Genomic DNA, 13,356 nt, shown 5'->3' with positions numbered 1-13,356 from the left:
TGTTCATATTGTCAATCCATGTGCTCAATGGAATCTTTTTGCAGCTCTTCCAATTCATCAAAACAAGTTTTTTTGCTTCTAATATGGCACGGTACATCCATTTTTTTTGAACCCTTGTAATCTCCCATGTTTCTGGTATATAATTTAGAATTAAATTCAATTCCCCCAAATAACAATTTTTGCTATATATATCCTCACCTCGCACCAAAATGATGCTACATATCTTAGGAAAATCCACATTTCAGTTTCTCGGGGGAAGGACATTCAGCACAAATGACTTGCTACTTTTCGACTTGCCTGTTTGGTTCTAAAACACCAGGGCTCTGCTGCGTCACCTCTGTTTGCCATCCAGTGCTTCAGTGGCACTGCAGGTTTAAGCAGCTGGATGCCCCAAGTTACATCATTTATCTTAGGGAAATCCACATAAGGAGCAAAGGGCCGGAACCAGAAGAACTCCAGCTGGGTACCTGTGCGTGCTTTTCACCAAAGCCAGACTAAACGTCTTTCCTTCTGCAGTGTTGGATGGCAGGTTGAGAGGAGTTCCCTACCAGGACAGACTTTGCTCGTGTGCTCAAGACATCGATTCCATAAAACATATTTTGTTGCACTGTGCAAAATATGAGCAAGCCAGGGCTGAACTGATACTACCCTTGCTGGTACCTTTCCCAGGAAAATCAGAGGCTCACTATGTCAGGTTCCTATTGGAAGACTGGACAAATGCTAGAACATTAGCAGTGGCAAAGTTTTTATTGGTGGTTGCAAGAACCAAGGATCCCTATATTCTGAACAAAATGCTTGTTTACCCTGGAGGTAGGTTGTATGAATTGTGTATTGCTTTTGTAATGATTTGTTGGGTCTCTGGACCGTAATAAAGATTGTTGTTGTTGCCTTTGTTTTCAAAGACGTCCCCAGCATCCTTCCAGAAGCCCAAAACAGAGACATTGTTTTACCACTGAAAACTTCAGGCAAACACAAACTGTCTCTGGTAAACAGGGGCAGCTGGAATTCGGGGAATCTGGTAGTGGCAAGCAGCCCAAGTCTGAACATGTCTGCAGACACCGTGTTTCATGTGGGGTTGGACCGAGAGCCATTAACTCTTTGGGGAACCAAAGAGGGCATTTGTGAACCGAGCCTGAACTTAGTCAGACAGTCTGCGTTCAGTCTGTTTCTCATACGTTGGGAAGCGTCTTGTAGAGATAGCGTATTTGCGGGGGAGGGTTATCCTAAACGCAGCTGGGGGTCACTGTGCTCTGAACAGGAAGCTCTGCTATTGCTTCATTGCAGCTGATCCTCTGGAATCCCAACGCCTCCTCCGGAGTCAAGAGGGGCAACCTCAGAGCACAGCAGTCACATCAGGCTGTTGCAGCTGTGCTAACAGCTCCAGCAGCGAGATCAGATTACATTTCTCCCCTTGTCTCTCTCTTTCTCTTTCTTTCTCTCTTTGCTTCCCCTCTGCCCCCAAGGCCTTACCTTCTGAAGCGGGAAGGGGAAGGAGCAGGCTGCAAAACTCACTCAGGAATTCTCCCTCTGAGGAAGCGTTTGGCATTGTGAGCTGCTTGGTGAGTAGCTGGTGAGATTCTGTCTATTGGAAGCTGTTTATTTTGCTAGATAAAGACCGCCACCCTCCCAGGTGGGTTTCACATAGCTGGGTGTTGTTGTGAGGTACCTATCGGGTTATGGAAATTGAAGACTGACAGCCTATTTGTGTTTACTTATGTCCATTGAACTCAGTGGGACTTACTTCTAAGTAGACATCTGCAGTTTTGTCGTGCATGTAAAAGGTAAAGGGTAAAGGGACCCCTGACCATTAGGTGTAGTCGTGGCCGACTCTGGGGTTGCGGCACTCATCTCGCTTTACTGGCCGAGGGAGCCGGCGTTTGTCCGCAGACAGCTTCCGGGTCACGTGGCCAGCACTCTGGCAAACCAGAGCAGCGCACGGAAACGCTGTTTACCTTCCTGCCTGAGCAGTACCTATTTATCTACTTGCACTTTGAGGTGCTTTCGAACTGCTAGGTTGGCAGGAGCTGGGACCGAGCAACGGGAGCTCACCCCATCACGGGGATTTGAACCGCCGACCTTCTGACCGGCAAGTCCTAGGCTCTGTGGTTTAACCCACAGCGCCACCCGCGTCCTGTCGTGCATGTACACCGCAACAAAAAGACAGACTTAGCGCTTGAGGAAAATAAATTTCCCCATGATTTATACTTGGGATCCTCATTTCCTTGGCTCAGCACAATCCAAAGCATATTCTACTTGGAAACAAGGCTTTCTGATTCATGTAAGTGTTCATCGGATTCCAGCCTTAATAAAAACCCAACGCTATTATGAACCCCAGGAAAAGCAGTTTAAACATAATTCATCAGGGGAGTTACTCTGCAACTACTTGCACACTTTAAAGCAGGGGCAGCCAATGTGGGGTCCTCTAGATAAGTGTTTCCCAAACTTAGCTGTTTTTTGGACTACACCTCCTGCCATCCCAAGCTAGCAGGACCAGTGGTCAGGGATGATGGGAACTGTAGTCCAAAAGCAGCTGGAGGCCCAAGTCTGGGAAACCCTACTCTAAATGATGCTGGACTGCGCCTCCAAATTTCCCTGACCATTCTGGCTGGAGCTGATGGACGTTGTAGTTAAACTTCAACACATTGACTACTTGTACTTTAAAGCAATATGTACCAGAAAGGACTTGGCTGGGCTTCAAGAGAGGGAGCAGCCAAGTATTATAATACCTTTTATGGACAACTTTATAAAGGCAAACCTTTAGAGTAGTGTTTCCCAAACTCCCACTCTCCAGCTGTTTTTGGACTACAACTCCCATCATCCCCCCTTGCTAGCAAGACCAATGGTCAGGGTTGATGGGAATTGTAATCCAACAACAGCTGGAGACCCAAGCTTGGGAAACACTGTTTTAGAGCAAGAATGGGAACCTCTGGCTCTGCAGATGTACTTGTCCCATCAGTCCCAGCCAACTTAGTCAGAGATCAGGGATGATGGCATCTGTACTCCCACAATGCCTGAATAGCCACACGGTCCACATCCCTGATTTAGAGAGCAATGAGAATTGCTTGACATGCCCAATATATGCCTACATTGGTTGACGGAGATGTAAGTCCCACTGAGTTCAATGGGACTTACTCCCAGGTAAACTTTCCATAGGTTTGTAGCCTTAGCTGGGGAGGCATTTAGTGCATTTTAGCCTGTAAGCCTATATGTGCTTACTTGGGAGTAAATCACATTGAACGCTGGGAAGCTTTCTTCTGAGCAGACGTGCACATACACGATTGTACTGTTAGTATAGTCATCTATCAATGTCTATTTAGTTTGTACAACCAACGTTTTTCTTATAATGCTGTAAGTTTAGTTAGTAAAGAAACACACGGTGCCTGATCTCTGAATGCTGCAACTCAGGAAACAAGATGCATTCCCCCCCTTCATTATCGGAAAGCCACAAAGTGGCCTTGAACTGGCTTATTTTTCTGGAGGGAATTTAATGTACAGAACCACTCTCGCAAATGCAGGCAAAGGTTAAATCTGAAAACACCTTGCCCTGGGAAATCTTCTAAATTAGATTGTGATTCACCCTTCATTATGTTTCAATCGGACATGCCAGAGAACTTTCTCTCTCTCATACACACACACACACACACACACACACACACACAGAGCTTTTTTTCTGGGGGTATGCAGGGGTACACATGCCCGTAAACATTTTGTGAATCTTTGTACTTTTGTCCATTTACTGTATTTATTTTTCCTGATTTGAACTATACAATGGTGATTTTCTTGAGTCAAAATGAGAGTACCCCTAAACATTTTTTTAAGGAAAAAAGCACTGTGTGTGTGTGTGTGTGTGTGTGTGTGTGTGTAAATATTTCTGTTTTACATTTCAAAATGTTCATTTAGACAACCTTAAATCAATGACTTCCCTTCTTCTCTTTCTGTGGTTCATTTTGCATACCATGTTGTTGTTTAATCATTCAACTCTTCGTGACCCCATGGACCAGAGCATGCCAGGCACTCCTGTCTTCCACTGCCTCCCGCAGTTTGGTCAAACTCATGCTGGTAGCTTCAAGAACACTGTCCAACCATCTCGTCCTCTGCCGTCCCCTTCTTCTTGTGCCCTTCATTTTTCCCAACATCAGGGTCTTTTCCAGGGAGTCTTCTCTTCTCAGGAGGTGGCCAAAGTATTAGAGCCTCAGCTTCAGGATCTGTCCTTCCAGTGAGCACTCAGGGCTGATTTCCTTCAGAATGGATAGGTTTGATCTTCTTGCAGTCCATGGGACTCTCAAGAGTCTCCTCCAGCACCATAATTCAAAAGCATCAATTTTTTGGTGATCAGCCTTCTTTATGGTCCATGGCATACCATACATCCCTGCATATTTTACATGAACTAAACCATTCAGTATTCCATCCATCAAAACTTATTCACACTGCTGAATTTATCTTAATGTTACCAGCGTTTTTAAATGTACACAATTTTCACCCATATATTCAGTAAATATTTTCCAGTCTTCTTTAAACACACATTCTTCTTGTTCTCTTATTCTATATGTCCAATCTGCAAGTTGCGCATATTGAGAACTTTCATGCAACTAAATACATCACACTAAAATGCGCATGCAGAGAAACAGCAAACCCAGGGTGACTTTGTGTAGCTCAGCATAAAAATATAACCATGTGACATGTTCTTCTCAGTGTTATCTTAGGGCAAACCTAGACGAGACGGTGCAGGTCTGTAATCAGATTTCCCATCTCTAAATTTTGGAACAAAGGAAGCTGCCTTAGTTTGAGTCAGACTGTTGGTCCAACTAGCTGGATGCTGCCTACAGGGCAGATGTGTACCTAGGTTCCCTTGCACCCTTGGCAAGGAGGTGCATTGGTGCCTCCAAAGCTGGGAGAGACTATAAACCAGAAATTCTAAAAGTTTGCTTTTGCTGGGGAGAGGCTGTGGTGGGCTACTCTGACGGCACCCTCCAGTGACCGGATTTCTTTATATATATATAAATTTATTTATTTGGTTTTTCACATTGAAATTTTACAGATATATATCAAACATAAATCGTTAAAACAAGATTCCAAGGAATCTCCTGGACTTCCATCCTCCCCTTTGTGAGTCCTAATTCAATCATTTCCTCCCGCATCTTTTTATGATAACCCTTTACCTCTTCCATTATGTGCAGAATCAACCTTAAACTACAAGTGATATTCCAATCCTACTAACGATTTTAACTGTTTACAATGGTCTTTAAGAAAAGTTACAATTTCCCCCCATTCCTCATTAAAATTTTGGTCTTCCTGATTTCTGATTCTTCCGGTCATTTTAGCCATTTCGGCATAGGCCATCAACTTGATCTGCCATTCTTCTCTGGTAGGGACAATAACATCTGGGCAGCCGTGGTCGCAGACATAAATAGTCTTTTCTGCTCCCTTGGGATTTTGGCACCTAAAATTCCTAAAAAGAAGGCTTCAGGTTTCTTAGCAAAGGTTATTTTAAGCACCCCCCCCCCCAATTCATTATATATCATTTCCCAAAATCCTTTTACTACCTTACAATTCCACCACGTATGATCAAAGGTGCCTTCTTTTTCCTTACAATTCCAGCATATATTTGAGCATGTTTTATACATTTTTGTTAATTTACTAGGAATTAAGTACCACCGGTACATGGTTTTCATATAATTTTCTTTCAACCTATAACATGCCGTGAAATTGAAATCCCAGTTCCATAACTTCTCCCAACCAGGGACCAGATTTCTGCACCCAATGGAGCCTTTGCACCTTGCCCAGCCACGCAGAGCAGCTTCAGAGCGGCCCAGGGATTGTGCAGGCTCCTAGCCACTTCAAGCTAGAGTGGAGAGATGCGATTTTTGTGCCCCCCATGGGCCTGCGCCCCAAGCTGGCCAACCAGGTAGATATTCATTCATTCATCATTCATCATTTTATTTGTATGCTGCCTTTCCATAGTTAAAACAATGCTCAAGGCGGCTTACAACATGGCAAGATTTACATACTGTATTTTTCGCTCTATAAGACGCACCAGACCACAAGACGCACCTAGTTTTTGGAGGAGGAAAACAAGAAAAAAAAATATTCTGAATCTCAGAAGCCAGAACAGCAAGAGGGATCACTGCGCAGTGAAAGCAGCAATCCCTCTTGTTGTTCTGGCTTCTGGGATAGCTGCGCAGCCTGCATTCGCTCCATAGGACGCACACACACTTCCCCTTACTTTTTAGGAGGAAAAAAGTGAGTCTTATAGAGCAAAAAATACGGTAATTACCGACATAACAAAAGTCATAAACAATACAGTGGTACCTCTGGTTGCAAACGGGATCTGTTTTCCGGAGGCCTGTTCGCAACCTGAAAGGAATGCAACCCGCGTCTGCGCATGCGCCTGTCAAGATTCGCCACTTCTGTGCATGCATGTGACATCATTTTGCGCATATGCGCATGCGCGAACAGTGAAACCCGGAAGTAACCCTTTCCGGTACTTCCAGGTCGCAGTGGGACGCAACCTGAAAAGACGTAACCTGAACCAAATGTAACAAGAGGTATGACTGTAAATAAAACACATCAAAAAGTACACAACCAAATGGAAAACAATTTCCACATAAATAATAATAATAATAATAATAATAATAACAATAATAATAATAATTTTTATTTATACCCTGCCCTCCCCAGCCAAGGCCGGGCTCAGGGCGGCTAACAAGCAATAATAAAAACAAGTTGAATGAATACAACTTAAAAACAATATTAAAATACATTAGAATATTGAAACATTAAAATATTAAAATGCAGCCTCATCACAGGAGGAGAAAGAAAGAAAAAAGAGGGGGAGGGAATCAAATTGGCTCCAAGCCAAAGGCCAGGTGGAACAACTCTGTCTTACAGGCCCTGTGGAAAGAAATCAGATCCTGCAGGGCCCTGGTCTCCTGAGACAGAGCGTTCCACCAGGCCGGAGCCAGAGTTGAAAAGGCCCTGGCTCTGGTTGAAGCCAGTCTAACTTCCTTAGGGCCTGGGACCTCTAGGGTGTTGCTATTTATGGACCTTGAGGCTTTCCGTAGGGCATACCGGGAGAGGCGGTCCCATAGGTACGAGGGTCCTAGGCCGTGAAGGGCTTTAAAGGTCAAAAGCAGCACCTTAAATCTGACCCTGTACTCCACCGGGAGCCAGTGCAGCTGGAAAAGCACTGGCTGAATATGCTCCCACGGCAAAGACCCCGTGACGAGCCTCGCTGCAGCATTCTGCACCCGCTGGAGTTTCTGGGACAGCTCTAAGGGCAGCCCCGCGTAGAGCGAATTACAGTAGTCAAGCCTGGAGGTGACCGTCACATGGATCACTGTGGCCAGGTCGGGGCGGGAAAGTCTAAAACTAAGAATACAGCATCAATCACAATTTAAAATGACATAGATAAAAAATAAAAGCAATTTTTAAAAAATTGCCCAGTAGCAGCAACAGCAGCAGCGCTCCTTTATGGAGCCTGTCAGGCCCTGCCCCAAGCAGTGTGGAGAGAAGCAGGGCAAGGCCCAGCAGGCTCCCAGCAGGTCAGATATGACCCTGAGTGGCAGCAGCTCTCCGGGTTTTCACTGCAATGAAAATGAAGGTGTTCAATATGATCTGGAAGGACAATAGAAATGATGTTGGCTAGATGTGTACAGTGGTGCCTCGCAAGACGAAATTAATCTGTTCCGCGAGTGTCTTCGTCTAGCGGATTTTTCGTCTTGCGAAGCAACCCTATTAGCGGATTAGCAGATTAGCGCTATTAGCGGTTTAGCGGCTATTAAAGGCTTATCGGCTTAGCGGATTAGCTGCTAAAAGGCTATTAGCGGCTTAGCAGCTTAGAAAAAGGGGGGGGGAGCAAAAAAAAAATCTCAAGACTTGCAAGACATTTTCGTCTTGCGAAGCAAGCCCATAGGGAAATTCGTCCTGCGAAGCAACTCAAAAACGGAAAACCCTTTCGTCTAGCGGGTTTTCCGTCTTGCGAGGCATTCGTCTTGCGGGGCACCACTGTAATGGGAAGGTAGCACCTCCCAGACGGCACAGATTCCTATGTCTCCTTCAGAAAGCAGGAATAGAATAGCGAGCTGGTCTTTTGGTTAGTCTGGATTAATACGAAGACGTGCCTAAATCTAAATGACAAATGGCTGGCCTCACTCTGTACCGGAAATAATTCATTACCGGGATGCATGACAATAACGATGCCAATAAACATGACGGACCAGTGATTACGAAAAGGAAATAAGCCATAAGGAGCAGTCACACAATATGATTCAGTGCTCTGGAAATTGGTCATAAACCTAAAACAGAGCAAAAAGGTGAAGATAGGAGCTCTTTCCCCAACTATTTTCCCCAGCTACGAATATGCAAGACGTTCATTTTAACGTGCGTACGCAATGGGAGACAGAGGCTCTCCCATATCCCTTCCAAACCAGTTCTGTTTTTTAGAATCAGGGACTCGAATCCAGATAAGGTTTGGCTTGCTTACAAACCCTTGAAACGCACAGCTTAATTGTGATCCAAAAGCTCTGAAAAGGGGAAACCATGGGACAGAAAGGAGAAGGTAACTTGGGTACTTCCCAGTCCTGCCAGGCTGAGAATGTAGTTTGAGTGACTGGTTTCGTAGCTGGTCCTAGATGCCATGACCCTTCTGGCAGTTGCATTCAAAGTTCAAGTAGGTAATCTCTGGGTCTTCAGGACATAAGGCTGACTGTAGCAGCCTTCATAGCCAAAAACAACTCTCTCTTTTCCCCAGAATCTTTGTATACCTTCATATCAACCTCCAGCTTATCCATAATGTGATGGCCACATATTCCTTGTGGCCAGATCCTGTACTACAAAGGTGATGGTGACTATGGTAATTTATGGATTGTTGTTTTTACCTGCCTTTCACCACAAGGTCCCAGGGTGAGGGACACGGGTGGTGTTGTGGTCTAAACCACTGAGCCTCTTGGACTTGCCGATCAGAAGGTCGGTGGTTCGAATCCCTGCAACGGGATGAGCTCCTGTTGCTCTGTCCCAGCTCCTGGCAACCTAGCAGTTCGAAAACACGCCAGTGCAAGTAGATAAATCAGTACCGCTGCAGCGAGAAGGTAAACAGCATTTCCACGCGCTCTGGTTTCTGTCACAGTGTTCGGTTGTGCCAAAAGCGGTTTAGTCATGCTAGCCACATGACCCAGAAAGCTGTCTGCAGAGAAACGCCAGCTCACTCGACCTGAAGCAAGATGAGCACCGCAACCCCATAGTCGCCTTTGACTGGACTTAACCATCCAGGGGTCCTTTACCCTTTTTTCACAACAATAAACCATATAATAATAAAATATTAAATTCAGCATACCCTCCAATATCTCTCTGATTAAAATAGGGACGTCCTATTCCATAATAATAATAAGATTAATGATTTTCTTATTTATACCCTGCACATCTGACTGGTTTGCCCCAGCCACTCTGGGTAGCTTCCAACATATACGAAAACATAATAAGACTTAAAAAAAAAAAAAAAACTTCCTTGTACAGGGCAGTCTTCTAAAGTTACTTATCTCCTTGGCTTCGGTGTATGTGTGTGTGTACCATAACTCGATACCCTCCAACATTTCTCTGATGAAAATTAGGGCGTCCTAAGGAAAAGTGGGACATTCTGGATTCAGATCAGAAACTGGGATGGTTTTTGCAAATCCGGGACTGTCCCTGGAAAATAGGGACACTTGGAGGGTCTGAATCAGTTAGAACAACTTTCCGCCAGAAGAGTAGGGTAGGGATATATATATATATATATATATATATATATATATATATATATATATCCTCTGCATTTGATGAAAACTATACAAAGAGTTCCTGCCAACCTAGCAGTTCGAAAGCATGTCAAAGTGCAAGTAGATAAATAGGTACCGCTCCGGCAGGAAGGTAAACGGCATTTCCGTGCACTGCTCTGGTTCGCCAGAAGCAGCTTAGTCATGCTGGCCACATGACCCGGAAGCTGTACACTGGCTCCCTCGGCCAATAAAGCGAGATGAGCGCTGCAACCCCAGAGTCGGCCACGACTGGACCTAATGGCCAGGGGTCCCTTTACCTTTACCTATACAAGGAGGGTGCTGGAATCACTTCTGTGAGGAAGAAATTCAAGAGCTTAAACCACACTGGAGTGCCACTGCCAGTTAGTGTTGGCAATATAGAACTAGATGGACGAGTGGACTAAATCGGTATAAGACAGCTTCACATGTTCCTAAGACATGGGCATTTCTAGAGAGTATATGGAGCTTTAGGGCAGCAATATCTGAAGCCACTTCCAGCTCCAGGGTTTTCTCTGTTAAATTGGAACAATGTTCCCTGATGTAATTGCCAGCAGTATCCTCCTGCCAAGTATTTATTATTACACCATCTGTATGTGTTTTCCCTAACTCCTTTAGACTGGCCTTGTTTGTTTAAAAATTAATCTCTGGAGAGCAAAGAAATGCGCCAACACTTGTTTTCAGAATTCAGATATTAATTCTAAGTAGAAGCGGAAATCCCCCCCCCCCTTCCAGGATGCTGCTAAACTTTTAAAGTCAATCTAAGTTCAGTATAATATTTAACCAGGGATGAACAACGCGGTCTGTTTCAAAACAAAGGCCTCATTCTCCCCTTGGTTACTCGCTCATGACTGTTTCAGACCTCAAGATGAAGGGAGACTTGTCTAGGTCATCATGGAAAAGCCCCACAGATTAACAGTCCCTTTAAACCACATCAAACATGATCGCTGTTTGCTCAAATCAGTTCACGCACCTTCAGCCCCATCATTTGTCAAGCGTATTGTACTCAGATGTAGAGTAGGATGCTGTGGTATAAACCACCAACCTCTTGGGCTTGCCGATCAGAAGGTCAGCGGTTCGAATCTGTGCAACAGGGTGAGCTCCCGTTGCTCTGTCCCAGCTCCTGCCAACCTAGCCGTTCGAAAGCAAGTAGATCAATAGGTACTGCTGTGGCAGGAAGGCAAACAGCGTTTCCGTGCACTCTGGTTTCCGCCACGGTGCCAGAAGCGGTTTAGTCCTGCTGGCCACATGACCCGGAAAGCTGTCTATGGTCAAACTCCGGCTCCCTCGGCCTGAAAGCGAGATGAGCGCCACAACCCCATAGTTGCCTTTGACTGGACTCAACCATCCAGGGGTCCTTTACCTTTACTCAGATGTAGAGAAATGAAGCAATGTAAATGCATGAGTGAAACTTCGCCACCTGTGAATTTAAGCCACCAGTGAATTTAAGACTCAACATTGTGCCCTGAATGCTGCTGGTCACTCGTGATGCTACCAAAAGTCATAAGTCAGGCATGTCCACAGTCCGTTTTGGGGGCCTAATCCAAGGCCTAATCCTTTCCTGATGTAAAATCCTAAAAAAAACCTCAACAACTTCAGCCCTAATAAAAAGCTCAACAACTTTGGTCAGCCCTTTGGTCGGCCCTCACGGCCCTTCACTTCATCAAACCTGGCCCTCTTTGAAAAAAGTTTGGACACTGCTGTCATAAGCGATCAGTTCAAAAGGTCAAATTTGCTTGGTTAAGAAACAACTGGATGTGTACCAAGCACTGATCCCTCTTTAACGAACTGCCATAATCTCCTAATTCAAAGCAAGATTGATTATGTTTTCATTTGTGGGCATGTGCATGACGATGTGGAAACCACTGACATCGCTGCATATACTCAGATGCTGATTTCCATAACCCTTTCCTTGCTGAAGGTACAGTCACCGTCCCAATTTCGGTGCCCAATCTGCAACACTTAAGTGCACAAGTGGTTCATTTTTTGCATTGCCTGTTGCTGCTGCCAGCAGTCACAGCTGTTCCCTTTGGCTCCTATCCATCACAGTTAAAATAAAATAAAATGATTTCAGGATATAAACACAGGTAAATGTGAAGCCAGCCAATCAAAGAAAGGAGCACAGAGATGCATGACACTCTGACATGTGACACAGTGGCAGGATACTGATAGCATGCTCTGAAGTTGCACTTTTTAATGTACATGCACAGAACTCAAATATACAGTGGTACCTCGGGTTAAGAACTTAATTCGTTCTGGAGGCCTGTTATTAACCTGAAACTGTTCTTAACCTGAGGTACCACTTTAGCTAATGGGGCCTCCCGCTGCCGCCTCGCCACTGCTGTGAGATTTCTGTTCTCATCCTGAAGCAAAGTTCTTAACCCAGGGTACTATTTCTGGGTTAGTGGAGTCTGTAACCTGAAGCATCTGTAACCCAAGGTACCACTGTAGTTCGGGGATGTTGGGGAAATGGCGAATCTTCGGCCAAGAGGATACTGTGGGTTTCCGTAAATAGCAAGGCAATTACGATTTCTCACGGGGAAAGTTCATCCCATCCCTGCTTCTTAACGCATCTTCCACAGAGCTGGAAACGGGTATCTCTCCCACTAGGGAAACTGGAAATGGAGAAGTAGCAAGAGAGTTCTCTGAAAAATCCCAACGAAAAAAGAAGTGGAAGTTGGAATTGCAGGTGTTTGCTTCTCCAGGCCATGTCTGGAATGGAAATCATTCTGGGAAATAAGATTAGTATTCACTGTTATTGTTGCTTTCAGTCCTCCCACAATATGCAATTCATTATTTTTATTCTCCCATTTGAGTTGTGTTTCCTTTGCATTGAAACGAATGGAGTGGAATAGCACAATGACAACATAACTTACACAATTTAGATAATATGTAAATTATGTAGGGTATATAATTTCACTGTACCAGACAGCAAGGCACATAATGTAGCTTTTAATAGAACAGTATTCATGGGCGTAGCCAGGATTTTTGTTGGGAGGCAGGCCTTTTGTTGGGGGGCAGTTTGCTATGTATTTTTATTGATTTTTATGATTGGGGGGAAGCTGCCGCTTCCTGCCCCCCCCCCCGGCTATGCCCATGAGAGTATTGGTTTTTCATTATTTTCTTGAATTTATAGCCCGCCCGCCCTCCCACCCTAAGGACCCCAGGGCAACAGACAGATACACGATTTAAAAACAAGAAGCATGCAAACACATTCTAAAGCAGCTAAAAGATTCTAAAACCAATAACAATGGAAAAACAGAAGGATAACAGCAGGAAGATTTAAAGAAGAAACTATTGGAAACTCAAGGCAGTAGAACCATAAGATGATTGGACCCTACTGAACTTGAAGCATGGGAAGCCCCGACAAAAATTTATAATTTGGCAAAATATTTGGACTTTATGATATGTATTTGTATAATTTGGAATATTTAATGTGATTTGATTGGATTGTTAAAATAGAAAACTTAATAAAAATTATTCTAAAAAAAAAAAAAAGGAAAAACAGTTATACAGTGGTACCTCTGGATACTAAAGGGATCCGTTCCGAAGCCCCGTTCACATCCTGAAG

At 44.4% G+C, this 13,356-nt stretch overlaps 1 protein-coding gene across 3 annotated transcripts in view; it reads left to right on the top strand.

Annotated features, from left to right (window-relative positions):
• The first annotated feature begins 1,067 nt into the window (after positions 1-1,067).
• Positions 1,068-13,356, top strand: part of TFPI (tissue factor pathway inhibitor) — a 68,242-nt gene continuing 55,953 nt past the window's right edge. The window contains exon 1 of one of the 3 annotated variants that reach the window (XM_080972461.1): positions 1,068-1,570. The gene's annotated coding sequence lies outside the window, so the exon portion shown is untranslated. The remainder of the gene's footprint in view (positions 1,571-13,356) is intronic. The other 2 variants (XM_080972460.1, XM_080972462.1) reach the window with 2 other exon arrangements.

Source organism: Podarcis pityusensis (genome assembly GCF_964106645.2).
Source record: "Podarcis pityusensis genome assembly, chromosome: 1".
NCBI lineage: Eukaryota > Metazoa > Chordata > Lepidosauria > Squamata > Lacertidae > Podarcis > Podarcis pityusensis.
Note: the sequence above shows the minus strand (reverse complement) of the source record. Positions and strands in the feature narration are given on the sequence as shown.